Source organism: Canis lupus, chromosome 16 (assembly GCF_011100685.1).
Source record: "Canis lupus familiaris isolate Mischka breed German Shepherd chromosome 16, alternate assembly UU_Cfam_GSD_1.0, whole genome shotgun sequence".
In the NCBI taxonomy this organism is placed as follows: Eukaryota; Metazoa; Chordata; class Mammalia; order Carnivora; family Canidae; genus Canis; species Canis lupus.
Window position 1 is genome coordinate 23,199,527 of NC_049237.1, and position 26,818 is coordinate 23,226,344.

General features: G+C 44.1%; 1 protein-coding gene and 1 pseudogene across 7 annotated transcripts in view; one reads left to right on the forward strand and one right to left on the reverse strand.

Moving 5' to 3' along the window:
* The window catches only part of LOC119877062, a 36,379-nt pseudogene extending 10,784 nt beyond the window's left edge, over positions 1 to 25,595 (forward strand).
* The window catches only part of CSGALNACT1 (chondroitin sulfate N-acetylgalactosaminyltransferase 1), a 327,304-nt gene that overhangs the window by 244,143 nt on the left and 56,343 nt on the right, over positions 1 to 26,818 (reverse strand). The gene's annotated exons all lie outside the window — the stretch shown is intronic.

The window sequence follows — 26,818 nt, forward strand, 5'->3', positions numbered from 1 at the left end:
GGCCAGTCATGACAGCATTTGATGCATCAGACACCACTCCAAATATGGTTTTCAAAAAGTGGAAACAAGATCAAAAGACCTGACAATGCAAAAATTATTAAAATTACTAAGTTTGGTAAGGGGCCACGTTTCTTTCTGAAAAGTCTTTCTATATACCAAAAATGGCCAGTTAGAAAAGTTATGGGAGATGGATATAATATCCCTTTCATAACAAAAATTAACTACGTAGACCTGAACATTAAAAACTTGCCGAAAAGACAAAAAAAGGGGCACTAATGACATAAAGGGAAAACAGAATAAATAGATATACCACATTCTGGAAAACATAATTTAATGGTATGTAGATTTCAAATCTTTAGAAATTAATCAAAATTAATACTAACCCAATCAAATCCCAACAAATTTATTTTCTGGAGCATGGCAAAATGGTTCTAACTATATCACCTAGAGTAACAACTAGATAAGAAGATACAAGAAAAAATTTTTAAAGGAAAAGCTATCGAGGGGATAGGGCAAGACCCCACTCTCTCAAATACGAAAACATATTCTAAAGTTCAGTGATTGATTAATAGCCCAGCAATAAACAAGCCTATCAAAAAAATAAAATAATTAAAAAACAAGCCTATCATTGCAACACAATAGAAAATCCAGACACAGATCCAAGTATAAACAATAACTTAATATATCATAAAGATGGCATTTCAAATCAAGGCTGTTAGGTGAATTAGTTAACAAGTGCTATTGAAGCCACTGGTTAAAATCTGAGGAAAAAATTATTAGACTCCTACTCCATAATATTCACCAAATGAAACTGTAGATCTAAAAACGACAAATCATGACACCATAAAAAATTATGAGAATGCCAGCAAATATTTATATTCTCCTAGAGTGGGACAGGAGTCCTGCCTCATACTCGCTGGGATGACTCCAGCCCACCCTGGCATTCAGCTCCCCTCCCCTCGCCCTTCGATCCAGGGTCTTCCCTTGCACATGGTCTGTGTTCCACCAGGGGAAGCCCAGGCAGCGGAAGCTGAAGCAGCAGGGCCCCACAGGGTGGAGTGTGCAGGGTGGCAGGAAACACCAGGCTCCGATGAGGAAGCCTTTCATGTACGCTTTTCTGAACCACGCCTCAAAAGAGCTCAGGAGGACGAAAGGAGCTGATTTTCTTTTTTTTTTTTTTTTTTTTTTAAATGATAGTCACACAGAGGAGCTGACTTTCTAAAGCTTCAGTGATTTGTTGCTATTCCTCTTCTCATGCTAAGTAAATATCTAGTACTGTATTCAAAATTTTAGACTCTTTCTTTTTAAAATATTTTTATTGGGGCAGCCTAGGTGGCTCAGCGGTTTAGTGCCCTCATCGGCCCAGGTGTGATCCTGGAGATCAGGGATCGAGTCCCACGTTGGGCTCCTACATGGAGCCTGCTTCTCCCTCTGCCTGTGTCTCTGCCTCTCTCTCTCTGTGTCTCTCATGAATAAATAAATAAAATCTTAAAAAATAATAAAAAATAAAAGATTTTTATTTATTTGACACAGAAAGAGAGAGAGAGAGAGCATGCGCACAAGCAGGGATGGCAGAGGGTGAGGGAGAAGCGGGTTCCCCACTAAGCAGGGAGCTGGATGCTGACTCTGGGCTGGATCCCAGCACCCTGGGATCATGACCTGAACCCAAGGCAGATGCTTAACCCACAGAGCCACCCAAGTGCCGCTTATATTCTTCTTCTTAAAGACAAACCCAAACGGCCTAACTGTGGGGCCCCCCAAAACCTGACTCCGCGTGCGTCCGCACCTTGTGCTGCGGCACTAGCGCTGACACTTTCCAGCCGGCCCACTGCGCTGCAGCGCAGACCGCTTTGGAGGAGACGCTCCACACGTATTCACTAAGTACGCATGCATATGTGCGTTTATGGGTCCTGCTGAGGCCCCTTAGAGGCTACAGTTCCCTTTTCTCTAAAATGGGGGTTATAAGGCCTCACATGTCAGGAAACCTATAGAGATCAGGTTTATAAAAATGCTAAGAACAGAGTACCTAATACATGGTGATAAAAATTTAACAGAAAGAAGGTCTGGAAGAATGTATGTTAAGATGGTTATTTCTGGGGGGCAAGAACATGAGAGTTTTTTATGTCTTTTTTGTTTTATTTCCAATTTTTTTACTTCTTTTTATTTGTGATTTCTAAACTGTCAGCAATAAGCACATACAACTTGAGAAAAAAACAAAGGGAAAAAGCAAAGCTATCCAGAAATGGTCCTAATTAATGAGTATTAACTAGTTCTTAAATCTGTGTGATGTGGCCCTGTAAAAGGAGCGGTTCCAAAATAACCCACACAGTCCTGGGAGCTGGCCTGTCATGCTGTCACATGAGCGAGCCACTGCCGAGTTCAAAGCAGGGAGAAGGACCCTCACGGGGATCCTGCTCCTTGGCCATCCCCACCGCAGGGCTTGCTGCTGTCGCACACAGAGAAGTGACTGGGTGGCTGCTCAGCCTCCAGCCCTGGACCCTCCCAGGTGGGAGACAGAGCGTGGGCCACAGGTCCAGGGGAACTGCAAACAGGACTGCCTGTGCACCCCATGCCGGCTGGGCACCGCTCTTGCTCAAATGCTCCTCTGTGATTATCAGCTGCTGTGCTCTCCTGAATCTGGGATGCACAGCTGGTCCTTGGAGGACATCTGATGGCCAGGCTGACCCGAAGTATCTGAATGGCCAGAAATAGGAGGCTCAGGGGTCAGGAGGCCTCAGGCGAGAGTTCGGTTTCTGTTAGTTACCGGCCAGACAACCTGCCTTGGGCAGATCACTTAACCTCACTGAGGCCATCTGATCCCCTGTAGTACTTGGTAGCAGGAGGTACCTACACATGCACATCACAGTAATCAAGTGCATAGACACTTCACTAAAGCAGGACGTGTCCCACAGAGGGAGAAGGCACAGGGACGCTAGTTCACCACACACTGCGACGGCAAGCAGATGAGCTCCCTTCCTCCAGAAGGCCAACCTCGCTACTGGGGGAAGGGACACATGGGTGCTGTGCATCACACCCCGCCCAGCTGCAGGGAGGCCAGGACCACAGGGCCCCAGGGTAAGTGGGAAACAAACGGCCACCCAGGGGCTGCCCCGGGCTCTCCTTGTCAGCCAAGCCTCTTGCAAACAGGGATGAAACCAATACCCTGCAGGTTAGGAAGGAATCAGAAAACTCAAGAAAGCTTAGTCTCACTTTTCCCACAGGAGGCATGCTCAGGAGGGCGGAGGTGGCCCACAGGAGTGCTGTGCCTCTGCCACACACAGATCCAACCATCTCTCCTCCTCCCACGCCTCACTCGGGATGCAAAGCTCCAGGGAGGAGCATCCAGGCTGTTCGAGGAGGTGCGCCTGTGCCCAGCCAGCGCCGACACTGGCTACACACAGAAGGGAAGTCCCCAAAGTGGAAGTGATGGCAAAAACCCAAACAAATGTGCTCTCTGGAATTTCCTAAATGTGCAAATATGGGCCACATGAAACTCAGGCTCCTCCCCGCACCCCCAGTGACGACAAAAGAAGACAGCGGGCCAGGGCAGGAGCACTGAGGAAGGTAGCAACCCCGGAAACACCCTGGGGAAATAACAGGGACTGGAGTCACCATGGTTGCGGGACTGGAGACAGGGCCAGTGACCTGTCCCCTGCTCTGACTCCATGTCCAACTTGGTCCCATATGTCTATCTCTCACACATGAAATTTCCCACGGAAATTTCTGTCAGGGACAACATGAAACAGAACACAGAAGCATGTGCCCTAAAAAAATGCAAACACCAAAGATAGGTCTTTCAAAAGTCATCTTGATTATTTAAATGTTTATTATTGCAGTTGGCATATATTCATGGTCTCAGGGCCTCTGCTTTCATTAAGAACTACACAATGTGCACAGTGTGACAATATTTGTGACTTTTGCTCTACCAGAATGAAGCTTCAAAAAACCACCAGTGAGTTTTTGTCCAGTTGGCATCCCCAACAACAAATTCCTCAGCAAAACATTCAAGCATCCACTAAAACCCACTCGCTTCTCCTACTTAGAAAACCTTGGGAAACAAACACTCATGTCCCATTCCCTGTCCTCATTAGAAATTTTAGTTTAAAAAAGAGTGCAGTGATTCTGAAAGAGATGCTGTCCTAAAGAAATGTTACATATGTGCATGTCACAACAATTATCAAATGTATGGTGCTACACAGATGTGCCAATTATTAAAAAATGAAGTTAAAGCTGAAGTTCTTTTCATAATAGCTGTTAATTAGCATGAATTATAAATTGAATTATACTATTCTCTCCATGTTGTATGCCTTGGATCATTAGCACACTAATATGACTAATTCTTGAAGTGTCTTCAACTATTTCTCATGTGTCAGAGAAAATGCAGCCTCTAAAGACACGCAGGGCCAGAGGCAAAATGCCACTTTCCCATTATTTACGGTAGTCAGTGGTTTGTACTCCTTAGAAAGGCAGAAAAAAAAACTACAGAGAGTACTCTTATTACTGCGTCTATTGCAATTGTAGATTGTGAGCAAAAAATTATTGCAATTCTTCAATTGGTGACACTTCCAGGCCAATTTCTTACCTAAGTCAAAAAAAAAAAAAAAAAGGAGAAGTGGCTGAAGCAGATACTATACAACCCTTATAGAAAAAAGTCAGGTTTCTAATAAAATATAAACACCCATACTGGCCTACAGGACTACAAATAATCAGTTTCGTACATTTATATAGTGCTCTGCAGTTAATTTTTACAGTTTAGGAAGCACTTCTACAAACGTGATCAATCTTGAGATATTACTCCAACATCCCTCTGAAGTAGGTGTTCATACCCTGTAACACAGGGGACCAGGGGATGCTCCGAGAGAAAATGAGTCTGTGACTGTGACTAGGTCTGTACTGAGCCCCTAGGGTCATCAGTGTGGCCTTCCTGAAGCCTAGGTCTTCCTATAGGCTCTTCTGCTTCAATGGGTGATTCCAGAAAATAGGCAAAGTTTGTTAGTGAGGTCTTTTAGGCAGGAGTGAGGAGAAGACATAGTTATGAATTCTCTTGGAGGCCCCTGGGATGGCCACAACACCCAGCAAGGTGGGGGACTGACTTCTATTTCAAATCTCCATGGTCTGTTGTGAAACAAAATGACAGGCAAAGGGCCACATCTTGAAAGGGAAGGAAAGAGGTCACTGCAGGGGCTGAGCCACTCCATAAACAATGTTTCTCTACAACTGAAATTCCTTTTTTCGATGGCAAATGTTTACCAAGTGTCTGTTGTATACGGCCATAGACCAGGATCCCTGCACTTAAGAAAAACTGGAAGACAAATTAAGTCACGTTGGTGAATGGAGACAATACCACCTTATATTTTATATTGGTTCCTTCCCTTCACCCTACAAATTCTTCCAACCTTGAAAAAAGAAAAAGAGAAAAGAAAAGCTCTCTCAGACCTCTATCACCTTCATATTATTGGGCCCCTTCTCTTCTTTTTGTCTCGGCTAAGCATCTTTGAAATCACCATACACACCCCTGTGTCCACTCTGTCATCTCCCCCAATTGTTCCAGGGGTGCTGCACTCTGACTTCCATCCCTACTACTCCAACCAAACCTGGGTCTGCCACCAACAAAACCTCCGTGCAAACCTGAGAGCACTGTTTGGCACGTACCTAACAGACCCAGACATGTAAGGTCATGTAATTATGGGTAGCAGTGCATCCTCGCCCTATCAACAAGTGATCAAGATCTTCCATTGACAAGTCACAGTTAAATGTCTATCAGAGTTTCCTAACAGAGTCTGACAGTTTTGAAACACATAGTCAAACCTCTGGCATTCTACCCTCCAACAGGCAGAGCCAGGAGTCCCCTGCCCTTCAACTTGGGATAACTTAGTAGTGCATAGCAGAAGTAATGCCATGAGCCTTCCAAGGCTGCCAAAAATATGACATCATAGCTTCCTACCTGGTTCTCTTGGGATGATCGTGTTTAGAACCTAGCTACTATGGTTCCACTGTGATTCCATGAAGAGGAACCAAGGTCCCAGGCCCTCAGCCCCAGCTCAGCTCCTAGGCTACAGCCAGCACCAACTCACCAGCCAGGTGAGTGGTCATCTTGGAAGAGGATTTGTGACCCCTCCCCACTCCACCCCACATATCCCAACTGCCCCCTGCCCTTGAACTGCCCCAGCTGTGAAAGTTTTCCATGCCAAGCTCTGCCCAAAGTGCCTATTTGTGGACTCAATAAATGATTGTTGTTGTGTTGAGCCACCATGTTTGGGGGAAGGTTTGCTATGCAGCAATAAATAATGGATGATACAGGATACAGAAGACTCTGGCTTCTACTTAAAAATTCTACAAGAAAGATGTTAAGAATTTTCTATGTATTAAACCCACTATAAAAAACACAATATTATACTTTAGAGACAACCAGAGATCTGCAGGTACAAATTTAAATCTGAATTTGTGAATTCAGAATTCTGAATAAAACCATGTTTCAAAAAAAAAGGTCACAAGCAGTCATTGTCTAATAGATGGCTCAATATTCATAGGCAATTAATACATGAATACTTTCAGAATCTATTTCTAAAGTAACTGAAAATATCCTTGTACATCCTTTCTTTCCAGAAGGCAACATTAACTGCATATATAGCTAACTGAAGCTGTTTTTGAATCTTTTTTATCCAGATTAGTTATCTATATTGTTATAAATTCATCAATTCCTCTATTTTAGTCCAGGTCCCAGGGCATAGATTTCTCTACTGTGGGTCTTAATTCACTATTTCTACAAAGGAAACATGATGGAAGCTACTGCAAGTATGATATATAGAACTCTTAAATAGTAAACAGCTCACATTCCTCCTAACTCAGACTTTGGCTACAGTTTACCGAAATGAAGAAATAGAAACCATATATAAAACAGCTTCTTCCTTATAAACAAAGCCCACTTGTAATAAAGTGCCTGAGATATTCTAATTTGTTTGATCATAATAGAGCTGTTTAAAAATACATGGCTGGAATTCACATTTGCAGTTTGCAGATGGAACAATAAAGATACTCTGAATTAATAATTAATATGTTATTCAAATCCAGTAGGAAAGGAGGTGGTGTGTTATGCTCACCATCTCACCCTTTTTATCCTTCAAACCTCAGGCTTTCCTGTGGCCTACTTTGTTCAATGGCGACTCAAGAAGTTAGGCAGAGTTTGCTAGTGAAGTATCTGAGCTAACCACTCTGTGAAAGTCACTGGGGACAACCACAGTACTCATCAACACGGAAGACTGAGTTTATTAAAAAGATGCTTGGTTTAACTGTGAAACAAAGTGCCAGGCAATGGGCCGTACTCTGAGATAAGGGTAAGAGGTCTGAGCATGGTAGCAAATGCCCCCTACTGCAGGTGGTGAGTCCAGGTGTCCCACTGGTGGCTGGACACTCTGGTAGAGAGGGCAGCTGGTCCTGCAGGGGGATTCCTCCCTGAATGCCACCGCCTGGGGCTTCCAGGTCTCACGGCCTCAGACAACCCTGCCAGTCTCAGTGAGGAGGGGCATTTTGTACCAAAAGGTAAAAGTCCACCAACCAACCCAAACTGGGCCCATTTTTTTTTTAAAAAAGGTGTAACCCACTTTCAGCATGGAATAAAATTTAAGAAAGAAATCCACTAGGGCTTTCTTTCTTACCAAATTACAAATTTCACAGGTTGTCAATGGCCTGGTCCACTGAGGGTGGCAGCCATCTGGGCTTGCTGCTCCAAACCCCTACTGGAACCACCCCCCTGCCCCCCTCACCCACCCTGTTCCACCAGCCTCAGGGAAAGCCCTAATGATGGGCCAGGCCTGCATCATCGGGCCTAGTGGGAACACCAAGAGCTGACCCAGCCACATGGGCCCCAGCTAATGATGTGACCTCATGAGCGTTTCCTCGGCTGTGGGATGGAGAATACAAGGACTGCCCATAACTCTGTGAAGAGCCAAGGCCTTGACGCAGTGATTCTCAAAGTGCGTTCCTGGATGAGCAGCATCGGCAGCATCTGGAAACCAGTGGGACATGCAAATCCTCAGGACCCCATGAGGCCCACTATACCAGGAACAGATGGGAAGCCATAAGGAGGGCGAACTATTTTATTTTAACAAGCCCTATTGGTGATTCTGAGTCACACTGAAGTTTGAGCACCACCACGCAACTGTTCTTGCTGCACTTTGCATGGTGCCTGGTGTACATCCATAGTTCACTAAGTGATAATTAACCCTGGTTACAAATAGACGAACTCACCGCTTCACTACAGTGTGGACAGCACAATGGGAATTCGAAGTCTGTGATGAAAACACTGGAGATGGTGACAATGATGATAAGAATGATTGAATGGAAGGGGGACAGAGACCAGAAGATGCCTAAAGTCATGGCTGAGGATTTATATGACTACCTCAGAAAAGTGGTGCCTCTGAGGCCATCTGGGACAGAGACCTGAACGGACCTTTTCATACAGAACTGTTTGTTCTTTTAGTACTCACTGTCATGATTCCTCACCGCTCATCCAGAGAGCTTCAGCCACTTAAAGAGAGGTTTGGGGATCCCTGGCCAAAGGCCAGCCACTGAGCACATGGCCACCAGAATCCAGCAAAGAAAGCCTGCATCCTGAAAAGTGGCCACCTGCCCCACATCTGGTCGAGCTTGCCATGGGCCAGAGAGGGAGCACAGTCACCTCATGCAAGAAGCACTCACAGGCTCAAACCTGGAAAAATCAGACAAGCCTGACACTGGACCCTCTGAGCCTTCGTGGAAGACTTGATCTGCTGCTCCAACAGCATCTATCAGGCTACGGTCTCTTGTCAGCTCAAAACTTGCCAGCAGTGAGTCTCCCTCCAACTCTGACCCAGGCTGCTCACGTGCCTGTTTGTAATTTGATCCATTCCCTGCCCTTCCTCTGCAAACTATCTTTTCCACACTCACTTGCCAGCTGGCTCCAGCAAGGTTTAAATAGCAGATTGGAGGATGGGAGAGAGGAAGAAGCCAGAGTGTTTCTTCCCTTTCCTCTCTCTGCTTTGGATGGCATCTCTGGCAGTGGCTTCATCTTCTCCACACTCCAGCTCCCACCAGATAGGCCCTTCCTCCACAGTCCCTGCTGCTTCTGGGAGCCTCCATGTAGATCCAGCTCTTGGCCTCTGATAACAACCACCAGCCTCAGGGATGACAGTGGTTTCCTCCTATTGCTAATCTCTGGGTAACCCCATCATTCCCTACTTGGCTTTCAGGTCTTCCAAAGACTTTTGTAAGTAAGTCCTGGCATTAAAGGGCTTCTGTTTGACTGAGTGGGCTGTGACGAATGCAGCCTGCTCTCACAGTTTCAGCCTGGATTATGCCTTACCTGATGTCTGCCCAAATGACTCAGGTCCCTTCCTGAGAATTTCTTTGGGACTACCTTTACCCATGGGAATCCCTGTTCACTTACGTCTAGGTCTTTAGTTCTTACCTATGTGTAATTAACCTGTGTTAAAAAAATAAATAAATAACCAGTGTTGACACCAGCCCACGCAACTCCCCAGATGCCAGCCCCAGCCCTGATCACCCAGACTTCACCTTCATCTGACCCCAGGTCTCATAGGGGCCAGGCAGTCTCTACTGGCATTTACCACCTGTCCCTCCTTGTACTCAGTAACAAAGTTAACACACACATTGAGGTTCTCAATAAATATTTATATTTTAATTTTTTTTCCAGGAGCAACCATATACCATTAAGGGAGTAGGTTAATCAGGTGAAAGCAAACTTGTGACTTGAAATAACTATCTAACTGGCCCCAAACTCCTCTGATATTTTCACAACTCTCTACTTCCTTTTGGCTAGAAAGATACAACAGATGTACAAACTAGAGTCAGAACACAGTGTTCCAGAAAATGATTATGCTTTTGGCAACTACCCACATATGTGGAGTAAGTACAGTATTAATGCCTATACTCGCTCAATAAGTTCTTGTTTTGTAGAGAGATCTGCCCCCATTTCAGGTCTTACATTCCAAATGAAATCAACTGAATCATCCTTAATAATAGCAAATCTTAGAAAGCACAACTCTCATAATTAATTTTTCAGAAAATTAAAAAGTTAAAAAAAAAAAAAAACAGAGATAACCTATATAACCATATATAACGAAGATCATGGTGGTGTGGACCCGGGATTACAGCCCGAACTGGCAAACATGATGGCTTTCCTGGAGGGACAGGCACTGGATTCATACGTATGGCATACTACACCAGGGCTTTTGGGAATAATCAGTTAGTGTCCTTGACATCTTCTAGAAAGAGAAAAGGTAGGGCTTTCCTTAAAAATGTTAAGTAACCGGCTGGAAGTGATGACAGCCCTCATGTATATTCTGAGTTCTGCAGTCACTCAACTCCTTTCTACTTTGCCCTTAGGCAAATGCAGGCAGCTGTCTTAAGAAAAAACCCATTAATAAAACAGAAGACACAGGCACAGAATTACAGGTTAGTTTCTAAAATAATCCACTGCACAAATGCAAAAAGTCCCTGAGAATTTGTGCAGCCAAGCTGACACACAGAGGCATCTGCCAAATAGCCACGGGCCCTCCCATCTGACGAGACTGGGAGGCCAAGGCGGAGGAGCGCTGGCATACTCAGATTCCCAATCGCACTCAGAATTTAGATGCCAAGGGTCTAGTCCTTCAACATCACCTACCACTGCAAACAGTGATGTCAAATCCCAAGAAAATCTGTCTTTAGTCACATTGATGTGAAATTCAGTACATTTGCAAAGTACCTTGTTATTATTTTCCTGAAACCAGTGACTCAATTTTTAAGTGTCTACAGAATTGGAAATAATTTAACTCATAATAGCTTAATTTAAAAAATAAGAACTTGGGGGATCCCTGGGTGGCTCAGCGGTTTGGCGCCTGCCTTTGGTCCAGGGCGCAATCCTGGAGTCCCGGGATCGAGTCCCACATCGGTCTCCTGGCATGGAGCCTGCTTCTCCCTCCTCCTGTGTCTCTGCCTCTCTCTGTCTCTCTTTCTATGTCTGTCATAAATAAATAAATCTTTAAAAAAAATAAGAACTTGGAACTTTTACAGCAAATATCATTCTTAATGGAGAAACACTGGGAGCCTTCCCCCTAAGATCAGGAACAAGATAGGATGTCCACTCTCACCACTGCTATTCAACATAGTATTAGAAGTCCCAGCCTCAGCAATCAGGCAACAAAAAGAAATAAAAGGCATTCAAATTGGCAAAGAAGAAGCCAAACTCTCCCTCTTCGCAGATGACATGATACTGTACCTAGAAAACCCAAAAGACTCCATCCTAAGATTGCTAGAACTCATACAGCAATTCGGCAGTATGGCAGGATACAAAATCAATGCCCAGAAATCAGTGGCATTTCTATACACTAACAATGAGACTGAAGAAAGAGAAATTAAGGAGTCAATCCCATTTACAATTGCACCCAAAAGCATAAGATACCTAGGAATAAACCTAACCAAAGAGGTAAAGGATCTATACGCTAAAAACTACAGAACACTTCTGAAAGAAATTGAGGAAGACACAAAGAGATGGAAAAATATTCCATGTTCATGGATTGGAAGAATTAATATTGTGAATATGTCCATGTTACTCAGGGCGATTTACACATTTTATGCAATCCCTATCTAAATACCATGGACTTTCTTCAGAGAGTTGGAACAAATCATCTTAAGATTTGTGTGGAATCAGAAAAGACCCCGAATAGCCAGGGGAATTTTAAAAAAGAAAACCATAGCTGGGGGCATCACAATGCCAGATTTCAGGTTGTACTTCAAAGCTGTGGTCATCAAGACAGTGTGGTACTAGCACAAAAACAGACACATAGATCAATGAAACAGAACAGAGAACCCAGAAGTGGACCCTGAACTTTATGGTCAACTAATATTCGATAAAGGAGGAAAGACTATCCACTGGAAGAAAGACAGTCTCTTCAATAGATGGTGCTGGGAAAATTGGACATCCACATGCAGAAGAATGAAACTAGACCACTCTCTTTCACCATACACAAAGATAAACTCAAAATGGATGAAAGATCTAAATGTGAGACAAGATTCCATCAAAATCCTAGAGGAGAACACAGGCAACACCCTTTTTGAACTCAGCCACAGTAACTTCTTGCAAGATACATCCACGAAGGCAAGAGAAACAAAAGCAAAAATGAACTATTGGGACTTCATCAAGATAAGAAGTTTTGCACAGCAAAGGATACAGTCAACAAAACTAAAAGACAACCTAGAGAATGGGAGAAGATACTTGCAAATGATGTATCAGATAAAGGGCTAGTTTCCAAGATCTATAAAGAACTTATTAAACTCAACACCAAAGAAACAAACAATCCAATCATGAAATGGGCAAAAGATATGAACAGAAATCTCACAGAGGAAGACATAGACACGGCCAACATGCACATGAGAAAATGCTCTGCATCACTTGCCATCAGGGAAATACAAATCAAAACCACAATGAGATACCACCTCACACCAGTGAGAATGGGGAACGTTAACAAGGCAGAAAACCACAAATGTTGGAGAGGATGTGGAGAAAAGGGAACCCTCTTACACTGTTGGTGGGAATGTGAACTGGTGCAGCCACTCTGGAAAACTGTGTGGAGGTTCCTCAAAGAGTTAAAAATAGACCTGCCCTACGACCCAGCAATTGCACTGTCGGGGATTTACCCCAAAGATACAGATGCAATGAAACGCCGGGACACCTGCACCCCGATGTTTATAGCAGCAATGGTCACAATAGCCAAACTATGGAAGGAGCCTCGGTGTCCATGGAAAGATGAATGGTGAAAGAAGATGTGGTTTATGTATACAATGGAATGTTACTCAGCCATTAGAAACGACAAATACCCACCATTTGCTTCAATGTGGATGGAACTGGAGGGTATTATGCTGAGTGAAGTAAGTCAATCAGAGAAGGACAAACAGTGTATGTTCTCATTCATTTGGGGAATATAAATAATAGTGAAAGGGAATAGAAGGGAAGGGAGAAGAAATGTGTGGGAAATATCAGAAAGGGAGACAGAACATAAAGACTCCTAACTCTGGGAAACGAACTAGGGGTGGTGGAAGGGGAGGAGGGGGTGGGGTGGGGGTGAATGGGTGATGGGCACTGAGGGGGGCACTGACGGGATGAGCACTGGGTGTTATTCTGTATGTTGGTAAATTGAACACCAATAAAAAATAAATATATTAAAAAAAAGAAAAAAGAACTTGGAACTTTTGTTATTTCTCCCCACTCAAGTTGCTGGCAGATTTCATCCCTGAAAACTTACAAAAGGGCAAAAATTCAGGTAGGAAATTTTAGCAAGTGGGGCTTGTCCAGGCTCTTGTCTTTGCTCTGCCACTACCTAGTCGTGTGACCATGAGTGTATTTGTTAATCTCTCTCCTGGCCTCACTTTCTTCCTTGTGAACAATGTGGTTGGACCCACAAAGGCCCAAAATGTTCCTATTAAAATAACCGTACAACTGGCTCCAGAATAATAACCTAAGAAATGAAGATTTTAATTCAAGGTAAATTTGAAGCGTGATGAAACAAGAACACTGGGTCTTAGATTTCTAAAATTATTTTGAAGGCTACAATGCAGCTTGAGGCAGAGACTGTGAATATAAGAGAAACAACAATGGGAAGACAAAGGAATATGTGTGATTTAGAAGAGCTTCCAAAAGCTACAAAGGTTTCAAATGATGTAATGCACATGCCTTGTTTTGTTGTTGTTCTTTTTAATTTGGTGTCAAAAGCTTTCTCCTTCAGTACAGAAGATTTTGTAATATTTCTAAATGATCTAGCCTGACAGCATTTGAGGAAGAAAAAAATCAAACATTACACTATGTGAGCTTTCATCTTGTCACAAAGCCATTAGAGCTAATGAAAAATGATGGCATTGTTAAGTTTTATTTATAGTTTCTTCTTAATAAAATGAAAAATGAACAGAAAAACACTTTGAATATAAATTTTTAAAGACTTTAAAGATTTAAGACCAGTAGCAAAAATATATGTAGACATAAGCCTATAAATAGTCTTTTTTAAAAAAAAGTGTGGAAAAGATTGCTTATGGCTCCTGCTGAGTTTTACCTTTCTCCAAGGCCTCATAAATAGATGTCCTGCAGTCCAGGTAACTGTCATCAGGAATGTGGGGCCCTAAAATGTAAGAAAGACTCTGTCTCCAACTTAAATGTTATACAGTCTGCCCTGCACACCACTGACTAACCCCCAGGATTACCCAGCAAAGCAAGATATTTTTTTGTGTTATGTTTTTTAAGTCACCTACCCTCCAACCAACCAAGAATTGTTTTTTAAAGTCACCTACCCTCAAACCCCCCAGGATTACCCAGCAAAGCAAGATATTTTTTTGTGTCATGTTTTTTAAGTCATCTACCCTCAAACCAACCAACCATGTGTTCCCTCAGATTAGGTCAGGAATAGAAAAGAGAAAGAGAACATTTGTTCAGCCCTTACTGCCCAAGGGTTCACAAGCTTTAACCCATCTAATCAGACATGTTTGCCCAGATTTTACATTTTTTAATCCCCCTCGTCACAGTACGACAGTAACACTGTTATATAAGTAGCCCTTTGAGCAGGGGGCACATTTTCTTAGTAAGCGAGTAAATATTTTAGGGTTTGTGAACCAAGGGGCACAACTGAGATGTTCTGTAAGTACTTACAAAATAAGAGAACACACATATTTCCTCATATTCATTGACAAAATTCAAAAGACAGTAACAACAGTGGACTACAACATAGATCCAATGAGGAAGAACAGAATTCTTTGGGGAGGGATGTTACCCCTTAACTGAGGTTTAGAATTAGTGCTCCCCATCATCAGATTGATTGCAAATATGCATCTGTAAAAAACCATTCTTAGCTTGTGGGCAGTGCAAAAACAGGAAGCAGGCCAGGTTTGCCCATAGTTGCCCAACCCGTTTAACACCTTACAAAAAGCTCTCACTAATTATGCATTCGACTAATGTTCGTTATACTCCTTCAGTTACTCTTCAAAAGAATTTTGATGAGTATGTACCACCGGGTGATGGGGGTACATAAAGGGGTGAATTGGGGTCCCCACACAAGGAATCTGAGCATGACTCAAAGGCAGGTCTGCCCCCCAGCCCCAGAGGCCCAATGTGTACTTGAAAGACAGTATACTAAATGCCATGCTAGAGATGCATTTGAGTCAGGTGAGGGCAGGCCAGAAGGAGGAGATGGCCACCTCTGCCTCACATAGCCAGGGCTGCTCCAGGGGCTAAGGGCCCTAAGTCCAGAATGAGACTGCCTGCTTTCAGATCCCAGCTTCAGATGCTGGTTGAGTCACTCTGCATGAGACATCTAATCTCTCTGTGCCTCCATTTCCCAACTATGAAAGGAGGATGATCATAATGGTACCCACTCTGCAAGTGCCACAAGAGGGTTGTTGTGAGCACTCCATAAATTCATGTAGACCATTTAGAGCAGTGACTGGCACACAGCAAGCACATGCACATGTCAGCTGCTCTCATCATGACAGAGAGGGCTATGATGGGGCTGAGTCTCAAATGATGAGTGGGACTTTCCTAGGAAGACCAAGTAGAGAGAGAGGCCAAGACAGAGTACGCAAATGAATACAAACATGAAAAGCAACCCCACGTGGTTTGGTGTAGCTCAAAAGTGAAGGGGGTCAAGAGGCAGGAGATGTGCTTATGTGCATGATTCATGGGAACTGGTCCTTGATTCCCCAGCAGGGGGATGTGCACGTTTTAAGCAGCTCAGAGAATCAGCATTGCAGGAACTAGCAGCAGAGTGAAGGGTGGCCAGGAGGAGGCAAGGATGGAGAGAAAGCAACTATATATGAGGTGAAGGCAACAGCAGCCAAGAGAGATGACCACAGCTGAACAAGAAAACTGACAGTGAAGGCATGGAGGAGGGGAGGACTTGGGAGCCATGCAGAAGTAATTTCAGTCTTAGCAGCCCTTAGCTGGGGGTCCCACAGGAAAGGAATGAGGAGCAGTGCAGAATGACACCTAGATCTCTGGCCTTGGTACAAGGTGGGACTGATCACCAGTGCAGAATTCAGTTGGAGGAATAGTAATGGCAGCGGCTGGGCGGGGGTGGGGGCGGGGAGGTCCAGACAGAACATGAAACAGATCCTCATGTGGGAGTGGGGGTGGGGGGGCATCTGGCCATATCCTTGCAAGACAACCAAGCATGGAGTACTGGGGCAAGACAGAAGCGAGACAGAAGGAAGAGCAAGAGTGATAGGACAATCTGGAGACTAAGCCAAGTGCAGCAGGGTGGGGGGGCTGCGGATCAGAGAGTGAGGGCCACCGGCAGTCCTGGACAGGGTACCAAGAAGCACCACACTGTGGGCCCAGCCACTTTGAGGAGTATGCTAGGGCTGAGTAGAGTGGGAGGTAAGGAGCTCAAGAGGGGGATGTTTCTAGGAGTCTGGAATTCAGGAAAGAAGGTCTGGCAATACAGATTCAAGGGTCGTCAGTAAATATGTGGAGGGTGATGCCCCACCCCAGAGAGAGTCAAGAGAATCAGAAGGAGGATACTGAGAGAGAACTATCTAAAGGGAAAGGAAAATCAAAGGGAAGTGGTGTCCCAGGAACCAAAGAGGAAGGTCAAGAACGAAGTGGTCTAGCACAGATCGTCAAACACAGCAGAAGAGTCAAGGAAGCTGGTGGCCCAGCACATCTCCAGACTTTGCAGTTAGTAACCCATGCTGAGAGGATTAGAGCAGCTCTCAGGAAAGCTTGAGCTTCAGTGGGTGAATGATGACTGGGAAGTTGTAAGTGGCAGCAACACAAAGGCTATCAGAATCCCAAAGGAAAAGAGGACATCGTCTCAAAGACATGTGCACTCTCATGTTCATCGCAGCATTCCTCACCATAGCCAAGACACAGAAATGACCCAAGTGACCATCAACAGATGAATGAGTAAAGAAAACCTGGTGTATAATTACAATGGAATACCACTCAGCCATTAAAAAAAAGAAGGAAATCTTGCCCTCTGAGGTTCAACTTGGTTGAACCATGAAGTCACTGTGCCAAGTGAGATAAGCCAGACAGAGAAAGAGAGATACCATATGTTCCCACACATATGTGGAATCTAAAAGAGCTGAACTTCCAGAAATGGTGGTTGCTGGGGCTAGAGGTGGTGTGAAATGGGGAGACACTGCTCAAATGGCACAAACTCCCAGCTACACAATGAATAAATTCTGGGGTTCCAATGTGCAACATGGTGAGTATAATTAACAATACTGTATCATATGCTTGGAGGCTGTTACCAAATTAGACCTTAAATATTACCATACACATAAAAAAGGTAATTATCTGAGGGGATGGTAGTGTTCACTGACCTTATTGTGGTAATCATCTTGCACACTGTACACCTTAAAATAACATGCATTAGATGTCAGTAAAATCTCAATAAAGCGGCGGGAGGGGGGGAGCTTCTAAGTTGTTGGATGGGGACAGGAAGAGGTAGATTTGAAAGAGCAGGATCACGAGGTGCCCACTGTCATGCCATTTTTTTTTTCCAGATAAAACCAACTTCCCTCAACTAAAAAGTGGGAAAATGGGAATTCAGTTCCATGCCTTCTGGTTCTAAGACCAGGGCTCTCTCTCCCATAACATTTTGGAAACATCATGTTTCTGATTAGGATGCAAGAGAAAACCAACAGCTAGGAATAATGGGAATATAAACAGTAATATACTCTGCTTTTAGCTTTTCCAGGGCAATTAAAATGCTGGAATGGGCACAGAGGATGGGATATAATCTCAACAACATCCATACCACCCTTCCACACAGACATTTACACTGAGAAGAAAATGAAATTGAGGCACACAGGCTATGGAACTTGCCCAAGGAGAAACACGAATTGATTGAGCAAAGGAGCAGTGATTCCAGAAGGAGTTAATCAGGACACATTGTTCATACTCCTTTAAAACTTAGGTACCCAGGAGGGGCAAGACGGCGGAAGAGTAGGGTCCCCAAATCACCTGTCCCCACCAAATTACCTAGATAACCTTCAAATCATCCTGAAAATCTACGAATTCGGCCTGAGATTTAAAGAGAGAACAGCTGGAATGCTTCAGTGAGAAGAGTTCGCGCTTCTATCAAGGTAGGAAGATGGTGGGGAAAAGAAAGAAACAAAAGGCCTCCAAGGGGGAGGGGCCCCGCGAGGAGCCAGGCTAAGGCCGGGGCGGGTGTCCCCAGGCTGGAGAGCCCCGTCCAGGAGGAGCAGGAGCCGCACCAACCTTCCCGGGCGGAAAGGTCTCGAAGGGAGTTAGAGCAGGACCCCAGGAGGGCGGGGATGCCCTCGGGCTCCCTGGGACACTAACAGACACCTGCGCCCCGGGACAGTGCGCCGAGCTCCCTAAGGGCTGCAGCGCGCACGGCGGGACCCGGAGCAGCTCGGATGGGCTCGGGGGCGGCTCTGCGGAGGGGGCTGCCGGGGCGGGAGCAGCTCGGAGGGGCTCGGGCGGAGGAAGAGGCTCCGCGGAGGGGGCTGCGCGGCTCCGGGAGCGCGAATCCAACAGCGCAGACTCCGGAGCACAGGGCGCCGGGACACAGCCCAGGATCTGGCCTCCCCCGGGACAGGCAGAGGCCGGAGGGCCCAGGAGGGCCCAAGACAGCAAGGACGCTCCTGCCCAGAGCTGAGCAGATCAGCGGCCCCGCCCCGGAGCCTCCAGGCCCTGCAGACGGAGAGCTCCAGAGTTCCTGCAGGGGCTGAATCCAGGTTTCCAGAGCTGGCCCCGCCACTGCGGTTGTTCCTCCTGGGGCCTCACGGGGTAAACAACCCCCACTGAGCCCTGCACCAGGCAGGGGGCAGAGCAGCTCCCCCAAGTGCTAACACCTGAAAATCAGCACAACAGGCCCCTCCCCCAGAAGACCAGCTAGACGGACAAGTTCCAGGGGAAGTCAAGGGACTTAAAGTACACAGAATCAGAAGATACTCCCCCGTGGTTTTTTTTTTTTTTCTTTTTGATTTTTTTTCTCTTTCCCACCCCCTTTTTTTCTTTCTTTCTTTTTCTCTTTTTCTTCTCTTTTTTCTTTTTTTCTTCCTTTTTTCTTTTTTCTTTTTCTCTTTTCTTTCCTTCTTTCTCTCCTCTCTTTTTCTCCTTTTCCCAATACTTGTTTTTGGCCACTCAGCACTGAGCAACATGACTAGAAGGAAAACCTCACCTCAAAAGAAAGAATCAGAAACAGTCCTCTCTCCCACAGAATTACAAAATCTGGATTACAATTCAATGTCAGAAAGCCAATTCAGAAGCACTATTATACAGCTACTGGTGGCTCTAGAAAAAAGCATAAAGGACTTGAGAGACTTCATGACTGCAGAATTTAGATCTAATCAGGCAGAAATTAAAAATCAATTGAATGAGATGCAATCCAAACTAGAAGTCCTAATGCCGAGGGTTAACCAGGTGGAAGAACAAGTGAGTGACATAGAAGACAAGTTGATGGCAAAGAGGGAAACTGAGGAAAAGAGAGACAAACAATTAAAAGACCATGAAGATAGATTACGGGAAATAAACGACAGCCTGAGGAAGAAAAACCTACGTTTCACTGGGGTTCCCAGGGCGCCGAAAGGGACAGAGGGCCAGAATATGTATTTGAACAAATCATAGCTGAAAGCTTTCCTAATCTGGGAAGGGAAACAGGCATTCAGATCCAGGAAATAGAGAGATCCCCCCCCCCCTAAAATCAATAAAAACCGTTCAACACCTCGACATCTAATAGTGAAGCTTGCAAATTCCAAAGATAAAGAGAAGATCCTTAAAGCAGCAAGAGACAAGAAATCCCTGACCTTTATGGGGAGGAGTATTAGGGTAACAGCAGACCTCTCCACAGAGACCTGGCAGGCCAGAAAGGGCTGGCAGGATATATTCGGGGTCCTAAATGAGAAGAACATGAACCAAGAATACTTTATCCAGCCAGGCTCTCATTCAAAATGGAAGGAGAGATAAAGAGCTTCCAAGACAGGCAGGAACTGAAAGAATATGTGACCTCCAAACCAGCTCTGCAAGAAATTTTAAGGGGGACTCTTAAAATTCCCCTTTAAGAAGAAGTTCAGTGGAACGATCCACAAAAACAAGGACTGAATAGATATCATGATGACACTAAACTCATATCTCTCAATAGTAACTCTGAACGTGAACGGGCTTAATGACCCCATCAAAAGGCGCAGGGTTTCAGACTGGATAAAAAAGCAGGACCCATCTATTTTGCTGCCTACAAGAGACTCATTTTAGACAGAAGGACACCTACAACCTGAAAATAAAAGGTTGGAGAACCATTTACCATTCAAATGGTCCTCAAAAGAAAGCAGGGGTAGCCTGCTCATCCTTACATGAGATAAACTAAAATTTACCCCGAAGACTGTAGTGAGAGATGAAGAAGGACACTATCTCATACTTAAAGGATCTATCCAACAAGAGGACTTAACAATCCTCAATATATATGCCCCGAATGTGGGAGCTGCCAAATATTTAAATCAATTAATAACCAAAGTGAAGAAGTACTTAGATAATAATACACTTATACTTGGTGACTTCAATCTAGCTCTTTCTATACTAGATAGGTCTTCTAAGCACAACATATCCAAAGAAACGAGAGCTTTAAATGATACAATGGACCAGATGGATTTCACAGATATCTACAGAACTTTACATCCAAACTCAACTGAATACACATTCTTCTCAAGTGCACATGGAACTTTCTCCAGAATAGACCACATATTGGGTCACAAATCGGGTCTGAACCAATACCAAAAGATTGGGATCGTCCCCTGCATATTCTCAGACCATAATGCCTTGAAATTAGAACTAAATCACAACAAGAAGTTTGGAAGGACCTCAAACACGTGGAGGTTAAGGACCATCCTGCTAACAGATGAAAGGGTCAACCAGGAAATTAAGGAAGAATTAAAAAGATTCATGGAAACTAATGAGCATGAAGATACAACTGTTCAAAATCTTTGGGATGCAGCAAAAGCAGTCCTAAGGGGGAAATACATCGCAATACAAGCATCCATTCAAGAACTGGAAAGAACTCAAATACAAAAGCTAACGTTACACATAAAGGAGCTAGAGAAAAAACAGCAGATAGATCCTACACCCAGCAGAAGAAGATAGTTAATTAAGATTTGAGCAGAACTCAACGAAATCGAGACCAGAAGAACTGTGGAACAGATCAACAAAACCAGGAGCTGGTTCTTTGAAAGAATTAATAAGATAGATAAACCATTAGCCAGCCTTAGTAAAAAGAAGAGAGAGAAGACTCAAATTAATAAAATCATGAATGAGAAAGGAGAGATCACTACCAACACCAAGGAAATACAAACGATTTTAAAAACATATTATGAACAGCTATACGCCAGTAAATTAGGCAATCTAGAAGAAATGGACGCATTCCTGGAAAGCCACAAACTAACAAAACTGGAACAGGAAGAAATAGAAAACCTGAACAGGCCAATAACCAGGGAGGAAATTGAAGCAGTCATCAAAAACCTCCCAAGACACAAGAGTCCAGGGCCAGATGGCTTCCCAGGGGAATTCTATCAAATGTTTAAAGAAGAAACCATACCTATTCTACTAAAGCTGTTTGGAAAGATAGAAAGAGTTGGAGTACTTCCAAACTCGTTCTATGAGGCCAGCATCACCTTAATTCCAAAACCAGACAAAGACCCCACCAAAAAGGAGAATTACAGACTAATATCCCTGATGAACACGGATGCAAAAATTCTCAACAAGATACTAGCCAATAGGATCCAACAGTACATTCGAAAATTATTCACCACGACCAAGTAGGATTTATCCCCGGGACACAAGGCTGGTTCAACACTCATAAAACAATCAATGTGATTCATCATATCACCAAGAGAAAAACCAAGAACCATATGATCCTCTCATTAGATGCAGAGAAAGCATTTGACAAAATACAGCATCCATTCCTGATCAAAACTCTTCAGAGTGTAGGGATGGAGGGAACATTCCTCGACATCTTAAAAGCCATCTACGAAAACCCCATAGCAAATATAATTTTCAATGGGGAAACACTGGGAGCCTTTCCCCTAAGATCAGGAACAAGACAGGAATGTCCACTCTCATCACTGCTATTCAACATAGTACTGGAAGTCCTAGCCTCAGCAATCAGACAACAAAAAGACATTAAAGGCATTCAAATTGGCAAAGAAGAAGTCAAACTCTCCCTCTTCGCTGATGACGTGATACTGTACATAGAAAACCCAAAAGCCTCCACCCCAAGATTGCTAGAACTCATACAGCAATTTGGTAGCGTGGCAGGATACAAAATCAATGCCCAGAAATCAGTGGCATTTCTATACACTAACAATGAGACTGAAGAAAGAGAAATTAAGGAGTCAATCCCATTTACAATTGCACCCAAAAGCATAAGATACCTAGGAATAAACCTAACCAAAGAGGTAAAGGATCTATACCCTAAAAACTATAGAACACTTCTGAAAGAAATTGAGGAAGACACAAAGAGATGGAAAAATATCCCATGCTCATGGATTGGCAGAAGTAATATTGTGAAAATGTCCATGTTACCCAGGGGATTTACACATTTTATGCAATCCCTATCTAAATACCATGGACTTTCTTCAGAGAGTTGGAACAAATCATCTTAAGATTTGTGTGGAATCAGAAAAGACCCCGAATAGCCAGGGGAATTTTACAAAAGAAAACCATAGCTGGGGCATCACAATGCCAGATTTCAGGTTGTACTACAAAGCTGTGGTCATCAAGACAGTGTGGTACTAGCACAAAAACAGACACATAGATCAATGGAACAGAACAGAGAACCCAGAAGTGGACCCTGAACTTTATGGTCAACTAATATTCGATAAAGGAGGAAAGACTATCCACTGGAAGAAAGACAGTCTCTTCAATAGATGGTGCTGGGAAAATTGGACATCCACATGCAGAAGAATGAAACTAGACCACTCTCTTTCACCATACACAAAGATAAACTCAAAATGGATGAAAGATCTAAATGTGAGACAAGATTCCATCAAAATCCTAGAGGAGAACACAGGCAACACCCTTTTTGAACTTGGCCACAGTAACTTCTTGCAAGATACATCCACAAAGGCAAAAGAAACAAAAGCAAAAATGAACTATTGGGACTTCATCAAGATAAGAAGCTTTTGCACAGCAAAGGATACAGTCAACAAAACTAAAAGACAACCTAGAGAATGGGAGAAGATACTTGCAAATGATGTATCAGATAAAGGGCTAGTTTCCAAGATCTATAAAGAACTTATTAAACTCAACACCAAAGAAACAAACAATCCAATCATGAAATGGGCAAAAGATATGAACAGAAATCTCACAGAGGAAGACATAGACACGGCCTACAGGCACATGAGAAAATGCTCTGCATCACTTGCCATCAGGGAAATACAAATCAAAACCACAATGAGATACCACCTCACACCAGTGAGAATGGGGAACATTAACAAGGCAGGAAACCACAAATGTTGGAGAGGATGCGGAGAAAAGGGAACCCTCTTACACTGTTGGTGGGAATGTGAACTGGTGCAGCCACTCTGGAAAACTGTATGGAGGTTCCTCAAAGAGTTAAAAATAGACCTGCCCTACGACCCAGCAATTGCACTGTTGGGGATTTACCCCAAAGATTCAGATGCAATGAAACACCGGGACACCTGCACCCCGATGTTTATAGCAGCAATGGCCACAATAGCCAAACTATGGAAGGAGCCTCGGTGTCCATGGAAAGATGAATGGTGAAAGAAGATGTGGTCTATGTATACAATGGAATATTACTCAGCCATTAGAAACGACAAATACCCACCATTTGCTTCAATGTGGATGGAACTGGAAGGTATTATGCTGAGTGGAGTAAGTCAATCAGAGAAGGACAAACAGTGTATGTTCTCATTCATTTGGGGAATATAAATAATAGTGAAAGGGAATAGAAGGGAAGGGAGAAGAAATGTGTGGGAAATATCAGAAAGGGAGACAGAACATAAAGACTCCTAACTCTGGGAAATGAACTAGGGGTGGTGGAAGGGGAGGAGGGGGTGGGGTGGGGGTGAATGGGTGATGGGCACTGAGGGGGGTACTTGACGGGATGAACACTGGGTGTTATTCTTTATGTTGGTAAATTGAACACCAATAAAAAATAAATTTATTATTAAAAAATAAAATAAATAAAACTTAGGTAGGCCTGGCTCAAGCCTGAGCCCTGGCCTCCTGTGTCACCCTCTTACTCTCCAAACAGCACGAGTTTCACCACCCGCTCCACCTTCTCTTCCAACTACTGGTCCCTGGGCTCTGTGCAGTCGCCCAGCCGCTGTGTCTGGCTGATCAGCAGCAACATGGCCAGTGTCTATGTAGGCACAGGGGCTCAGACTCCTGGATCTCTGTATCCTGCTCCACCAGCTTCTGGGGTGGCTAGGGATCCATGGGCCTGGCTGCGGGGGTGGCCAGGGGTCTGGCGAGCATAGAGGGCATCCAGGGTGAGGAGACCATGAGAGACCTGAATGACTGCCTGGCCTCCTACCTGGAGAGAGTGAGGAGCCTGGAGGCTGATAATCAGAGAGATTATCTGATTATCCTGATTCGATCAGGAGATGAAAATCCGGGAACACCTAGAGAAGAAGGGACCCCAAGTCAGAGACTGAGGACATTACTTCAAGACCATGGAGGACCTGAGGGCTCAGATCTTTGCAAGTGCTGTGGACAATGCCCGCATCGTTCTACAGAGTGACAATGCCCGTCTTGCGGCTGACAACTCCTGAATCAAATATGAGACAGAGCTGGCCATGGGCTAGTCTGTGGAGAGTGACATCCATGGGTTCCACAAGGTCACTGATACCACCAATGTCACTTGCCTGCAGCTAAAGACAGAGATCGAGGCTCTCAAGGAGGAGCTGCTCTTCATGAAGAAGAACCATGAGGAGGAAGTAAAGGGTCTACAAGACCAAATCTCCAACTCTGGGTCGATGGTAGTGTTGGATGCCCCCAAATCTCAGGACCTTGGCAAGATCATGGCAGATATCCGGGCCCAGTATGACAAACTGGCTCAGAAGAACCGGGAGGACAAGTATTGGTCCCAGAAGATCGACCACAGGGGTCACCACACAGACTGCTGAGATAGGAGAAGCTGAGATGACCCTCACGGAGCTAAGACGTACCGCCAAGTCCTTGGAGATCAACCTGGACTCAAGGAGAAACCTGAAGGCCAGCTTGGAGAACAGCCTGAGGGAGGTCATATATGGAGCAGCTCAACAGGGTCCTGCTACACCTGGAGTCAGAGCTGTACCAGACCTGGGCAGAGGGGCAGCACCAGGCCCAGGAGTATGAGGCCCTGCTGAATGTCAAGGTCAAGCTGGAGGCTGAGATTGCCACCTACTGTCGCCTGTTGGAAGACAGGGAGGACTTCAGTCTTACTGATGCCCTGGACAACAGTAACTTCTTGCAGACAATCCAGAAGACCACCACCTGCAAGACGGTGGACAGCAAGGTGGTGTCTGAGACCAACGACACCAAAATTCTGAGGCGTAGAGGCAGCAGAAACAGGGAGGAGCAGGAGGCCAATAAAAAGTTCAGAGGTTAAAAAAAAAAAAAAAAAAACTTAGGTACCTCATACCTATCAGGATGACTACTATACAAAAAAACAAAACAGTAAAGAAATAAAAAACAAAACAAGACAAAACCCCAAGAAACAGCATGTATTGGGGAGGATATGGAGAAACTGGAACCATCAAGCATTGCTGGTGGGAATGTAAGATGATGCAGCTGCTCTGGAAAAGTGTGGCCGTTCCTCAAAAAACATTTTTTTAATTACCATATGCTCCAGCAATTCCACTTCTGGACATATACCCAAAAAAATTAAAAGCAAAGACTCAAAGAAATATGTGTATACTCATATTCACAGTAGCATTATTTGTAATAGCTGAAAGGTGGAAGCACCCCAACTATCCATCAACAGTGAGTAGATAAAATGTGGTACAGACATTAGAATGGAGTATTACTCAGCCTTTATTTTTTTTAATCTTTTTTTTAAATTTTTATTTATTTATGATAGTCACACAGAGAGAGAGAGAGGCAGAGACATAGGCAGAGGGAGAAGCAGGCTCCATGCATCAGGAGCCCGACGTGGGATTTGATCCCGGGTCTCCAGGATCGCGCCCTGGGCCAAAGGCAGGCGCCAAACCACTGCGCCACCCAGGGATCCCATACTCAGCCTTTAAAGGAAACTCCTTTAATCCTTAAAAAGAGTTAGCATGCTACAGTATGGATGAACCCTGAAGACATTGCTAACTAAAGTCAGCCAGTTGCAAATGAACAAATACTGCATGATTCTATTTATATAAAGTACCTAAACTAGTCAAATTCAAAGAAATAAAGTAGAATGATGGTTGCTGGGTATTGCCAGAGAAGGGGGAATGAGAGGCTATTGTTTAATAGGTCAGAGTTTCAATTTTGCAAGGTGAAGGATTCTGGAAATTACGGTGATGGTCTCACAATGTGAATGTACTTTTATTGCCTTTGAGCTATATACTTAAAACTGGTCAAGATGGCAAATTTTATGTTGTGTGTATTTTACCACAATTAAAACAAAAACTTAGGTAGGTATTACTTCTGATTTTAAAATAAGAAATAAGGCACAGAAAGGTTAAGTCATATTTTTTAGTTATATGAATCATTTCCTACAAATCTGGACCTAGATCCTAAACCTCTTACTTGTGAGATCTTATTAGATAGTGCTCATGGGTTTGCCTTCAACTTTGACTCTGACCTGAGGTTAAGCAAATCATTACCACATGGTGCCCTGGT